The sequence below is a fragment of the Malus domestica genome, chromosome 04 (assembly GCF_042453785.1).
Source record: "Malus domestica chromosome 04, GDT2T_hap1".
Lineage (NCBI taxonomy): Eukaryota > Viridiplantae > Streptophyta > Magnoliopsida > Rosales > Rosaceae > Malus > Malus domestica.
Genome location: NC_091664.1, coordinates 18,494,095 through 18,508,105, shown reverse-complemented (window position 1 = coordinate 18,508,105; position 14,011 = coordinate 18,494,095). Strand labels below are relative to the sequence as shown.

Below are 14,011 nucleotides of genomic sequence, written 5' to 3'. Positions count from 1 at the left end.
TTTATATCCTAGCATCAAATTCAAGCATGCAAATTAAGTGTGCACTCTCAATCAACATACAAGAATAAGTTCTAAATCAAATCCCCAATTATTTTGAATTCCTAGATTAATTGGAAAGTTTGTTGGTTTATGTTTTTAAGTGTTTTGGTACAAGTTAAAACCCAAATTCGTCCAATTTGATGCTTTGTGTTCAAAACTGCCCAGAAAGTGGTTTTTAGGCAGTTTTGAGTGTTTGGTTGCTGTTTTGATTCTTTTGGTTCGTTTTAGTGTTTTAGAGTTTAGTTTTGCATTTTTTTGAGTCTAATCTAGTGCTTTAAACTTTGTTTTTACATTTCTAAGTCAGTTTTCAAGTGTTTAGCAATCCCTCCTAATCCCCGGTCTAGAACGATCCCTATTTACATACTTTGCTACAATTGATAAAAAGAGGGTTTAATTTTGTGTGTTAACTTATTTTTCACATCAAATTTTGGCGCCGTTGCCGGGGATTAGCAACTTTGCTAATCTCTTGGATTGTTTTCTTTCGAATTATTGTATTTTGTTTAAGTTTCTGTTTAAGTTGCTGATTTGTTTTGTTTTCTTTGTTTTTAGGTACTAGTGCATGACTCGAAGTTCCCGACCTATTCGTGAGCATATTTTGGACTTTGACGACGACTTCGAGAGAACTTTAAGAAGAAGGAGGAAACAACAGCACAAGGGGGATCCCACGACACAAGTGGGTGGAGAAGCGCAAGGTATAGCCATGGACAACCGTACGCTCAAGGAGCTTGCCGCCTCGGGTTTGGATAATGCCGCACCATTGTGTATCCAATATCCCATGGCTGCCCAAGGTAAAACCGAAGAGTTCGAGTTAAAGTCAAGTTTGCTCCACCACATTCCAAAGTTCCATGGGCTGTCCATGGAGGATCCGAACAAACATTTGAAAGAATTTGAAGTGGTGTGCTCAAGTATGACTCCGGTTACCGTTGACAGAAGTATTTTAAAGATGAAGGCTTTTCCGTTCTCTTTAATGGACAAAGCCAAGGATTGGTTGTACGAGTTGGCTCTCGGTACAGTTACATCTTGGGAGAGTATGAAGAGGGCGTTTCTGGAGAAGTTTTTCCCAACTTCTCGCATCATTCTTCTTCGTAAAAAAATAAGTGGAATTCAACAAGATGAAAGTGAGTCTTTTCCTACATATTATGAACGATTTAAATCACTTGTTGCTTCTTGTCCACAACATCAGATGAAGGAGGAATTGCTTTTGCAATACTTCTACGAAGGGCTCCTACCACTAGAACGTCAAATGCTCGATGCCTCGGCGGGTGGAGCATTGGTAGACAAAACGCCCATGGCTGCAAAAATCTTGATTGCTAATCGAGCGTTGAACGCTCAACAATACGAAGGTGTAGGCCAAAGAGGACCCCCACGGCAACAAGTGCATGAGGTAAGTTCCACTTCCAATATTCAATCTCAGTTAGCTAATCTTACTTCTCTTGTTTCACAGATGGCCGAGGGAATGAAGATTCAAGGACCCATGGTGTGTGGCGTATGTTCTATCCAAGGACATGCATCCGAAAAGTGTCCTCAACTCATTGAGAATGGTGGATGGGAGAACGCTAATGCCATTGGGTTTCAAAGCCAAAATCAGCCAAGACATGATCCATATTCCAACACGTATAATCCGGGGTGGAGAGACCATCCAAACTTCAAATGGAGAGAGCCACAACAAGCTGAACCACAAGGAGGCTTTAGGCAACAACCCCCGGGCTTCTACAACAAACCATACGCACCCCCTCAAGTCCAACCACAATCTGCCCCAAATACTTCAGGTAATGCTTTGGATAATGATACACTTGTTAAGTTACTAACCACTTTGACTAATGGGCAGGAAAATCAAAACAAAAGGAGTGTTGGAAGACGTTTTGGTGCAGGTTGATCATTTAGTCTTCCCAGCAGATTTTTATGTGCTCGAAATGGATGAATCAGATCATGCTCCTTCATTGCCCATCCTCCTTGGAAGGCCATTCATGAAGACGGCCCGGACGAAGATTGACGTGTATAATGGAACGTTGTCCATGGAATTTGATGGGGAAGTTGTTAATTTTAATCTTTCTGATTCCATTAAGTACCCTAGTGAGGACCATTCATGTTTCTCTATTGATATAATTGACTCTTTGGCGCAGGGATATCTTGAAGATTTGAATGACGATGCGCTTGAAAAAGTCATTACACGAGGAATGGAACTCACAACCAAGGGGGCAGATTCTAGGGCAACCCACGGCATACATGGACTAGGCCATGCCGTGCCCCCTAGTGATGAAATTTTTGAGTTGGTTGCTGCCCTTGAGTCACTACCTAAGCATGGTGGTAAGTCTCCTAACTTTGATTCCATTCCAATTTCGACTAACAAGTTGCTTCCATCCATCGTTCAGGCACCCATACTTGATCTCAAACCCCTACCAAGCCATTTGAAGTACATCTTTTTGGGGGAAAACGAGACACTACCTGCCATCATCTCCTCATTCCTCACGGCACAAGAAGAGGAGAAACTAGTTCGAGTTTTGAAGGAGTTCAAATCTGCCTTAGGTTGGACATTGGCCGATATTAAAGGTATAAGCCCTACGACTTGTATGCATCACATATTTCTTGAGGAGGGGGCCAAACCAACTAGAGAGGCTCAACGCCGTCTTAACCCTCCGATGATGGAAGTGGTGAAAAAGGAGATAATCAAACTTCTAGATTGTGGGGTGATTTATCCCATCTCCGATAGCCGTTGGGTTTCACCTATCCAATGTGTACCCAAGAAATCTGGAGTGACGGTTGTGGAGAATACGGAGAATGAGCTTGTGCCCACCCGGATTCAAACTGGTTGGCGAGTGTGCATTGATTATAGGAAGCTAAACACAACCACAAGGAAAGATCACTTCCCATTACCGTTCCTAGATCAAATGCTCGAAAGGTTAGCAGGTCATTCCTTTTATTGCTTTCTTGATGGATACTCCGGTTATAATCAGATTTTTATTGCCCCGGCTGATCAAGAAAAGACCACTTTTACTTGTCCCTTTGGAACGTTTGCATATCGACGCATGCCATTCGGTTTGTGCAATGCTCCTGCCACGTTTCAAAGGTGTATGGTTAGCATCTTTTCTGATTATGTTGAGAGAATTATTGAGATATTCATGGATGATTTTAGTGTGTTTGGTAATTCATTTGATAATTGCTTGGATAATCTCACTTTAATCTTGAAACGTTGTGTTGAAACAAACCTTGTGTTAAATTGGGAGAAATGCCATTTTATGGTTAAACAAGGTATTGTTTTGGGTCATATTATCTCTGAACGTGGAATTGAAGTTGATAAGTCTAAAATAGATCTTGTACGCTACTTACCCTCTCCCACTTCGGTGATAGAGGTTCGTTCTTTCCTTGGTCATGCAGGATTCTATAGACGATTTATCAAGGATTTTTCCAAGATTGCACAACCCCTATGCCGTCTCCTACAAAAGGATGTGTCATTTGAGTTCAACGAGGCATGTGAGAAGGCATTCAAGCATCTCAAGGAGCTCCTCACCACGGCACCCATCATAACTCCCCCGGATTGGTCCATTCCCTTTGAATTGATGTGTGATGCATCGGATTATGCACTTGGCGCTGTTTTGGGTCAAAGAAAAAATAAACAGCCACATGTTATTTATTATGCTTCACGCACTTTGAATGATGCTCAGTTGAATTATTCTACAACCGAAAAAGAACTTTTGGCGGTTGTATTTGCTTTAGATAAATTTAGATCATATCTAATTGGTACTAAAGTTATTGTTTTCACTGACCATGCAGCCTTGAAGTACTTGTTCACCAAGAAAGAAGCTAAACCTAGACTCATTCGTTGGATGCTTCTACTTCAAGAGTTTGACATCGAAATCAAGGACAAGAAGGGGAGTGATAATGTTGTTGCCGACCACCTAAGCAGGTTGGTGCATGAAGAAGAGGATCTTCCCATCTCTGAAACATTTCTGGATGAACAACTCTTGTCCGTTCAGGTAAGTGCTCCTTGGTACGCAGATTTGGTGAATTATTTGGTGACTAAACAAGTTCCTAGCACCCTAAACAAATTCCAACGTGATAAACTTAAAAAGGATGCTAGATTTTATGTTTGGGATGACCCATACTTGTGGAAATATTGTTCAGATCACGTTATAAGAAGATGTGTGCATGAATCAGATTTTCACTCAATTTTAAGTTTTTGTCACACATATGCATGTGGGGGTCACTTTGGTACCCAAAGGACAGCTTTTAAGGTTCTTGAATGTGGTTTTTATTGGCCTACTTTGTTTAAAGATGCTAGAACCTTTTGTTTAACATGTGATCGATGCCAAAGGACAGGTAATATTGGCCAAAAAGATCAAATGTCGCAGGTACCCATCTTTGTTGTTGAAATCTTTGATGTTTGGGGTATCGATTTTATGGGTCCTTTTCCTTCATCTTTTGGTTTCATTTACATATTACTTGCCGTTGATTATGTTTCCAAGTGGGTGGAAGCGAAAGCCACTCGAACTAACGATTCTAAAGTTGTGGCAGATTTTGTGAAAACTAATATCTTTTCTAGGTTTGGGATGCCTAGGGTGCTAATCAGTGATGGCGGGTCTCATTTTTGCAACCGTACCATTGAGGCATTACTCAAGAAGTACCATGTGACGCATAAGGTCTCCACACCTTACCACCCCCAAACCAATGGCCAAGCCGAGGTGTCGAATCGTGAGATCAAACAGATTTTGGAGAAGACCGTTGGGCCAAATAGAAAAGATTGGAGCTTACGGTTGGATGATGCATTATGGGCGTATCGAACGGCTTACAAAACCCCCATTGGTATGTCTCCTTTTCGACTTGTGTATGGCAAGCCTTGCCATCTTCCCGTGGAATTAGAACATAGAGCTCATTGGGCCATCAAGACCTTCAATTTGAATGTGGACCAAGCTGGAATTCATCGAAAGCTTCAATTGAGTGAACTTGATGAGATAAGGCATGAAGCGTATGAGAATGCTAGAATTTACAAAGAGAAGACCACGGCATTCCATGATAAGATGCTTCAAGGCAAGACTTTCGAAATTTGGCAGAAAGTGTTGTTGTTCAATTCCCGTCTTCGTCTATTCCCTGGTAAGTTACGTTCCAAGTGGGTTGGCCCGTTTGTTGTTACTAATCTTTTTGTGCATGGTGCAGTCCAAATTAAGAGCTTGAGAACTGGGCAAGAATTCAAGGTGAATGGACATCGCTTGAAGCCGTACTACGAGCACTTTGTGGAGCATGTTGTGGAGGAGATCCCACTGCATGCCGTGGGTTCCCATGAGGGTTGATCAATGTGGCATCGTCCGGCTGGAAGACGTTAAAGCAAGCGCTTCAAGGGAGGCAACCCATTTATTTTGCTTGATTGTTAATATTTTTGCTTGTTTAATTATTTTTGGGGTATGACTTTCTATTTTAAAACATTAACAAATATGCAAAGGATTTTAACATTAAACTTCATGGAAATGAACAGGAAACTGGGAAATAAAGAAACACAGCATAAGACAAGAGGGAGCCTTCACAATGGTTGCTTGGGAGAAGTCTCAGTAGTCGGCGGAATCTCAGCAGTCGGTGGAGCCACAGATGGAGGAGGTACCGGAGGTTGATCATTTGGAGCTTCACTACGCGGTACAGCCTCAGAAGACGATGGCAAATGCTGTTGGAACAAACCTACAAACCTCCGATGATCAAGTAAAATCTGACCATCAGATTCATGCAGCTGGTCAATTTTCCTCTTCATATTTGTGGCATAATTGTGTGCAAGCTTGTGCAATTGTTTATTTTTATGCTTGAGTCCTCTAATCTCCTCTTTAAGACTCAGTATTTCAGCCGCCAACGATTCAACGTGACGGGTTCGAGCAAATAGGCGTTGGGCCATGTTGGACACAGAACCTGCACACTGCACGCTAAGAGCCAGAGACTCCTTAACCGCCAATTCATCAGACCGTCTAGCGAGCAGTCTGTTATCTCTGGGGGTGACAAGGTTCCGGGCCACCACCGCAGCGGTCATGTCATTTTTCATCACCGAATCCCCAACGGTGAGAGGACCAGTAGGGGATATGAAGGACGGACGCCATATGTTGTCTGGAGAAGGAGGGGCTGCTCCTTCACCAAGGTTCAAGTCAAAACGACGGTCAGAAGGGCCAGACATTTTTTCAGAGGTGTTAAAGAAAGAGGAGATCGGACAAGTCAAGATTGTAGAAGTGCAAAACGGGAGTTTTTACAGGCAGAAATTCAAGAGTGCTTTGAACGTCCTGCATACCTCTATAAAAATCAGCACGCGATGGGATTTCAGAGATCGAAGAGGTGAGCTCAGAAATCGAAGAAGCCATTCAGAGATCGAAGAGGCGCCAGCTTTCTCAAAAGTTGGGCTTGCTCACAAACCACCAATTCCAGATATCGAAGAGTGTCAGCTTTCTCAGCCTCGTCAGCACCCATCACACGCAACTCAGCTTTGCGAAAATCACGGCAGTCTGTCGAAGCGTCGATTTCAACCATCTGTCTCTCTCAGCCTCGTCAGCACTTGTCACATGCAATCTCTGCCCTCAACGAAGCTCAGAACTCGAAGCGCAAATTCCGGATATTAAAGAGGCATCTGCTTTATCGAGACGTGTCAGCATCTGTCAAATTGCACATCTGCGTTGCGTAAATCACGCGCAATCTGTCGAAAATTTCTGGAGAAGCGGAATGCACGTGAAAACTACTGTTAAATTATCCCAGGCTGGCCGACGCGAGTAATGGAACAATGCCTTCCTAGCCATTAAGAAAATTCTATAAATGTTGAACTTCAAAGTGAAGCAGCCTCACCCAACTTTCAGCCTCACTTAACCCTTCATCCTCTCTGAAATGGCTTTCCAACAAACCCTCTCGAGTCACTCTGTATTTCTCATCCCCTGGGATACCCCTGCAAACAACCCATCCAGAGCACAAGTATTTCATATCATAAAGGTTGAGAGCACGAGTATCTCATATCATGCTTTCTCCCTGTCCTTTCTCCAGCCAGCACCTGCTCTCGAGTACTCATCATCTTGTGCTTTCTCTTCGTCTCTCACGTATAAGGGAAGTGAAGATGATACCTCGAAGCATGTGGAGACAACGTGCTGATTCATCCTCAACTAGGGACAAGGAGAAAGAAAGCAAGAGGTGGGCACTTGGAAAGATTGAAGAAAGAAACAGACCAACACCTTTACCTCGTGCCTGCCCGTTGTGCAGAAGAAACAAGCAGAGAAGAATGCAGCTTGCACAATCAACCCAGCAGAAGGAATCTGAGATGAAGAACTAGAGAAGCTGCCACATCTGCTTGGAGAACAAATAAGGAATTGCAACATCACCAAAGAGCAAAGCTTCGCCGTACAATTCCAATCCAGTTCAAGATCAAAGCTGTGGAAAGTCAACAAGATCAACTATCTCCAAAACCAGATTTGCGTTCTTAAACTCTACTCTGTCTGGTTTTTACTTTGCCATATTTGTCATGTTTATTTGTCGTTTGTTATTTGCTTGTTTTTGGTGTGAGTATATGCTTGAAACATTGAGGACAATGTTCGATTTAAGTGTGGGGGAATTGGTAACTATTGTTTTGCATGAAAATTCGTAGAAAATTATCACCCATTACTTCTAGTGTTGTTCCTTGCTGTTTAAGTGTTTTTAAGCTGTTTTGGAGTGTTTCAGTATGTTTTGACATAAAAATCCGAAAATTTCATAAAAATTTGAAAAAATTGTTTTGAAAAACCCAAAAAGAGTTGTTTTTGTGTGCTTATTTGTGTCTTAGGGTACCTTCCAACACAATGATGAGGATTTGGTTTTTAATTACATGACTGTTAAAGAGAATTATAAACATGGATGAAAGTTTGATATGCTCTTTGGTTTATACTTGGTTGTAGTTATAATTTATGAATTCACATGCAATCATAAAGGAAAAATTAGTTTTTGTAACATGCTTGAAGAAAGGAACTCAAACAAACGCTACAACCTTGTGAGACTTGAGCCTAAACGTTATTTGGAGAATTGATAATCTGTGCATTATGGTTTTCTAAAGTCGTTGCGTGATCTCATTTTTCTTTGCTTGGTTACTACTTAGAAGGCGTTTCATCATTTAGTTCCAAATGCTAGAACTCATGCCCATTTCATTCAAAGCATGATATTGATTTGCATAACACATATTCAAGATGAAGTTGTGTAGTTACCACCACCAAAGCCAAATTGCCGTGTATCCTACTTCATTATTTGTTTAAGTTAACCCCATTGAGCCTTGTTAGCCTACGTTCTTTGTTAACCCACGTTATCCTCACCTAGCCTAGATTAGGACCATCCATACCCTTGTTCTTAAAGCATAGTAAAGCATGATTCAAATTGAATTCCTTTTGATTATGTATGGCAGAAAATAAGTGTGGGGGAATTTGTTTCTCATGTAAGTAGTGTGCCATAGGCACGGGTGGAAAGAAAGAAAAAAAAGAAAAGTGTGAAAAGTATATGAAAAAAAAAAAAAAAGTTGAAAAGATGTGAAAAAGAGTCCTAAAGTATTGTTTGTTGAAGAAGGGGTCCAAAACTTTGAATTCGGCCCTAATTATTGCTTGAATCTTCCCGTCGTGTTTAAAAGTTGATTTCTGCAATCTAAGTGAATTCTAAGTTTCAAGTTCATTACTTTGCTTGCTATTGCTTTAAGAACGTTTGTTATCCCTATCCTTCATTTGTTAGCCAACACCCCAAGCCCGTTACAACCTTTGACTTCAATCTTGAGTGTTATGTGTTTCAATTTGTGGAGTTTGAATTTGGTATGAGCATATGGTGTCACTGGTTCTCGCATCTAAGTAGTAGCATTCCATTCATGAGATCATATCTAAACATGCTTATTAACTCCAGAAATTGCTTTCTTTGTGATACATATATGTGAGCGTTCGTTTTCATATCTACATCAATCTTCTCACATATAACTAGTATAGGGTGTGTAGTCAGAAAATCTGAGTGACAATTGAGTGCATATCTTGTAAGAAATTGAGTGAATTCTCTAAGGCATGTTACTACATTCAAAACATTGTTTTAATTGCTTAAATGTGAACTAGTAAGTAGTGACTATGATTAAGTATGTGCTTAAGTGTAGAGATGACTCAAATCTGTGGGGATGATAATCTTTAACATGTCATGTGCATTGGAAATCCCTGAGGCAAATGTTGGAAGGTTTAGGTTGTGTTGTATTCGTTTCGTTTCGTTTTATTTCTTTGTTTGCTCGAGGACTAGCAAAAGCTAAGTGTGGGGGAATTTGATAGGAGCATATTTATGCGACTTAGTTGGCTTGTTCTTGTGCATTTATGTCGTGTTTCCTTAGTTATTTTAATGTTTAAAGTCATTTTCATGTGTTTTCAGATTTTAAGGACAAAGTAGGCAAGAAGATGCATTTTGGAGCATTTTGGAGCAAAATGGAGCTTGGAATGCATGTCACATATTTGGAACCAAGGTTTGGACGAAATTCAAGACTTAAAGAGGTTAAGAATGTGAAGAATTAGTGTACAAAGGATCATGAATTCAGCCACAAAAGAACAAGAGCATCCTTGCCGTGCAATCCACATTGCATTCCCTTTGGATTCCCATGCATGCTTAATCATCCTTGTCCCCTAAAATATTTTTGATTTCATGCCCCAATACACTTAATTATCACACTCAATTGTTGCATACATCTTGTTCCCTTCACCCATCTGATTTCACACAACTTTCACAACCATTCCATGCACCAATTGATGCTCCATCATCCACATTTGGGATCCAATGCCTTGTGCAACACATGTTGCTGCACCTTTAACTAATTTCTGAAACATTTCACCTCCCCTTTTCATTTCCATGCAATGAACACAATCATTCATGCTCCCTAGCTGAAATACCACTCCATTTTACCCTCCATACTTTGCATCATTGCTCCATTTTCATCCTTGGACCATTGCACACCACAAATTCACCCTCCTTGCTGTGCATTTCCCCACTGCCTAATCTGATTCTCTAGGGTTTTTGGGGCCTATATATACATGTTTACAACCCTTGGCAAAGGGTTGAACCTCCCATATTCACCATTCATGCAGAAAATTCGTCCATACTCACCCTAGGCAACAAAACACCCCAAAAACACCATTCTAGTGCCCAGAAAACATAACAGCCACTCCACCTTATTCCACCATCTTTGCCGAGTTCTCTACCACCTTCCAACCATCAAACACTCCTCCACACTCACCGTAAACCTTTCCATACCATTCCCCATCCATTCTACACCATAAAACTACCCAAAACCTGTCCATAACCCAATCTGCCGCAAGCAAGGGAAAAGAGGAATCTTGGATGCACTTGCTGCCAAGTTGGAGCATTCTAGGTGTTTTCTTTCTTTGGATTTTAATGTCTAATTCATGTAATCTTTGTTTTGCTTTAAGTATGATTGGCTAATTTCGTTTTTGGCTAAGGGTGTATTCAAAACCATGATTATATATGCGAAATGAGTTGATTACTTCCAGTTATTGTTACATAAGTCGTGAATACAATTTGCTTAACCATTTGATTTAGAACTTATTCTTGTATGTTGATTGAGAGTGCACGCTTAATTTGCATGCTTGAATTTGATGCTAGGATATAAATTTGTTTCACCTAATCGTTATGAATTTATATTCGTAAGTAGTGAAGGTCGCTAGTCACGATCGTGTTAAGTAGATTCCTGGCAAGAGTATCATGCTTTTCATAGTTACGAATGCCTTGTCGATGCTTATGATTTCCAAAGAACGTAATGATTCTAACTTGTGTCTTTATCATGCTGTTCATATAAAGAACTTGTTAGGAATAATTTGTTTGCGATGCATATTCATCCAATTCAATGATCCTAGGGAAATCTGAAGGTTAATTTAAGCGGACCTAATTAACTTGGAGTGTTGAGGTTCATAACTTATTGAATTGATAACTGGAAATTGATTTACGTTGCATATATTTCATGTGTGGAGAAGAACCCCTTAGCCATTCCATCATCCATTGATTCTTCATAACTTTGTATTACAATCTGTTTCTCTTACAATCTGCCATTTAAGTTTATTTTCGTCCAAATCAAATCCCCAATTGTTTTGAATTCCTAGATTAATTGGAAAGTGTGTTGGTTTATGTTTTTAAGTGTTTTGGTACAAGTTAAAACCCAAATTCGTCCAATTTGATGCTTTGTGTTCAAAACTGCCCAGAAAGTGGTTTTTAGGCAGTTTTGAGTGTTTGGTTGCTGTTTTGATTCTTTTGGTTCGTTTTAGTGTTTTAGAGTTTAGTTTTGCATTTTTTGAGTCTAATCTAGTGCTTTAAACTTTGTTTTTACATTTCTAAGTCAGTTTTCAAGTGTTTAGCAATCCATCCTAATCCCCGGTCTAGAACGATCCCTATTTACATACTTTGCTACAATTGATAAAAAGAGGGTTTAATTTTGTGTGTTAACTTATTTTTCACATCAGTTCCATAATTCCATCCCAACAATTCCCATGCGATGGGATATGGAATGTACGAGTTATAAAGGAGTTCCATTAATATCTCTCTATGTTTTGCGACATCGACCTGTTTATTCGACTCTAGAATTACTTCATCTGTGGATAAAGAGAAGGGGGAAATACATGAAAGAAAAATAAATATAGAAGGGTGGAGGAAGAATGGTGGAAAATATATAAAAGTATTTGTACAAGAAAGATACACAAAATAAATATTAAAAACAAACGTATTTTAAAGACCCGTTTAATAACCATTTCATTTTTAATTTTTTGTTGGATATTTATAAACAATCAATAACAAATATATATACACACACACACGAATATGCTAATAAACAAATGAATAACAACATTATATATTGAATGAACAAGAATAATATAAAACAAACGAAGTGAAGATCGAGACTTGCGTACCGCAATATTCTTGAAACAAAAATTCGCCCACATTTTGTGCATGTAGTTCTATATGCGTCTATTTCACCAGGATTCAACGATCTAAACTAGGATTCCCGCACCAGAATACTTAGTTTCTGGCGAATTTCTTTGTGGTTCTCTCATTATGCTTGTATGGAAGAAATAATGATTTTCAATTGTTGAATGATATGCAGATGCATGTATCTATAGTAGCCATATACCTATTTGTAACATATATGATTTTGGGAGGTGATTGTTTAACATAAAGGGTGTGTGCCTTCATCTTTTCCTCGTACTTTTTCAAACGTTTTGCAATGTTCTTAGTGACACACCCGACTGGAGTTGAGGCATGCTGGCCGTGATGTAAAAATGTGAATAAATTAAAACCGAAACTAGAGCTTATTCAAACTAATAAAGTGAGTGCGCAATAGTGGGTAGAACCCATAAAATACAAATATTCAATGCATAGATGACAAAAGGGTGCAGTCGAAACTAATTAAGTACTTAATACACAATGAGATAAGTTCCTACACTTAAACAGGGATATGTCAGAATCATCGGCTAATCCTCATACGCCACAGAGTAATTCAGCTATCTAGGACTTGGAAGGGCGAAAAACAGAAGGGTGACTGGTAAAAACAAAATTTTATAAAAACCATTTATTTTCTGAACATACTAATCCCTCGCTGTCAAACATGTATAGTTTCTAGAAAATCATACTACGTATAGGTATGAAATCAAATGCAAATCAACAGTAAACCCAGAAGTATGCCACATCACAATATCTCAATAGTAAGATAAGTAAAATCAGGGGTTCAATCAATCTATACTAGCACACAAGTCGGAGTCGCTTAATGCGACCTGTACGACTGAACTAATGCTCATCAATGTATGCTAGCACACGAGTTAAAGTCACCTAATGCGACCTGTACGACAGGACTAGGTGTAATCATAATATACGCTCTAGTGCTACAATCACGTGAAGACTGGTGCTAATCACGATCACCTACGAGTTGGAGTTGCCTAATGCAACATGTACGACAAAACTGGCACCTACTTGGATCCAAGGCGAGCGTGCGGTGCGAAGGTGAACATACACATGAAAGATTGGCCTTGGCCCGGGGCAAGCACTAACACTGGGGTGCAACAATGATGAGCAGACTACATAAATATAAGCATGCCATAACAATTCAAAAATTATAGTCAACATAATAAACTTACCTGACAATAAACTTAGTTGCGCATCCCGTAGGATTATTTAGCATTTCACCACAATACAACATTTCTTATAACGTTATTTAATCATGGCATGATATGCATAAATCAATTCAAAAGCATTTATGGAAACTATAAAGTTTATATATATATATATATATATATATATATACACGAAAACAAATGCCTACTTACTGATACGTCGATGGATTGTAGCCCTTTAGCCTCACTTGTCCTCGTATGTCCTCAGGATAAGTCTCCCCATATGCGAAACAACTAATAATAATTAGTTAATTTACACATACACTAAAGCTAGGAAAAACCCCCCATAGTTTGCTCAAACAGAAGGTTTGAATATATGAAAACATTCTACTCGATGTCACGGACCCATACGCGTCAACCACTCGCCGGCTGGAGGCCGGACACACCCTTACGCGCCGCTTAGCCCACGATCACATGTGCGGCCAAGTGCGCGCCTGGTAGAGACTAACAGAAGTCAGGAATATTCTATCAGAGTTGACGGAGTAACAGAACTTAACGACGTTACCTGATGCCGTTAGAATATTCCGTCAACTTTGACGGAATATTCTTCGTCTTCTCCGGTGGAACGCCTCCATCCGCCGCCGTCTAGTTTTGCTGGAAACTATAAAACTTTGCCGGTTTCTAGGGAAAAATTCAAATCAGCCTGCTCATTTCTCAACTATTTTTTATTAAATTTATATGGAAATGAAGCTCTTAAGGAGTAGAACAAGTCTATACCTTTTGGAAGTCCAAAAATGGATGGGAAGAGGCCTGAAAATGCCTCAAAAGTCTCGACCTAAAACTCGACTATTTGAAACCGTGCTTTAACACGTTGGTTCTTCTTC

The 14,011-nt window shown here is 39.8% G+C and overlaps 1 long non-coding RNA gene across 1 annotated transcript; it reads right to left on the bottom strand.

The window, feature by feature from the left end:
- Positions 1–13,329: 13,329 nt before the first annotated feature.
- Positions 13,330–13,782, bottom strand: LOC139195166 (uncharacterized). The gene is made up of 2 exons (XR_011579800.1): positions 13,693–13,782; positions 13,330–13,621 (listed from the first exon to the last, which is right to left on the bottom strand). It is a non-coding gene; the product is annotated as an uncharacterized lncRNA (long non-coding RNA).
- Between the last annotated feature and the right edge of the window lie 229 nt (positions 13,783–14,011).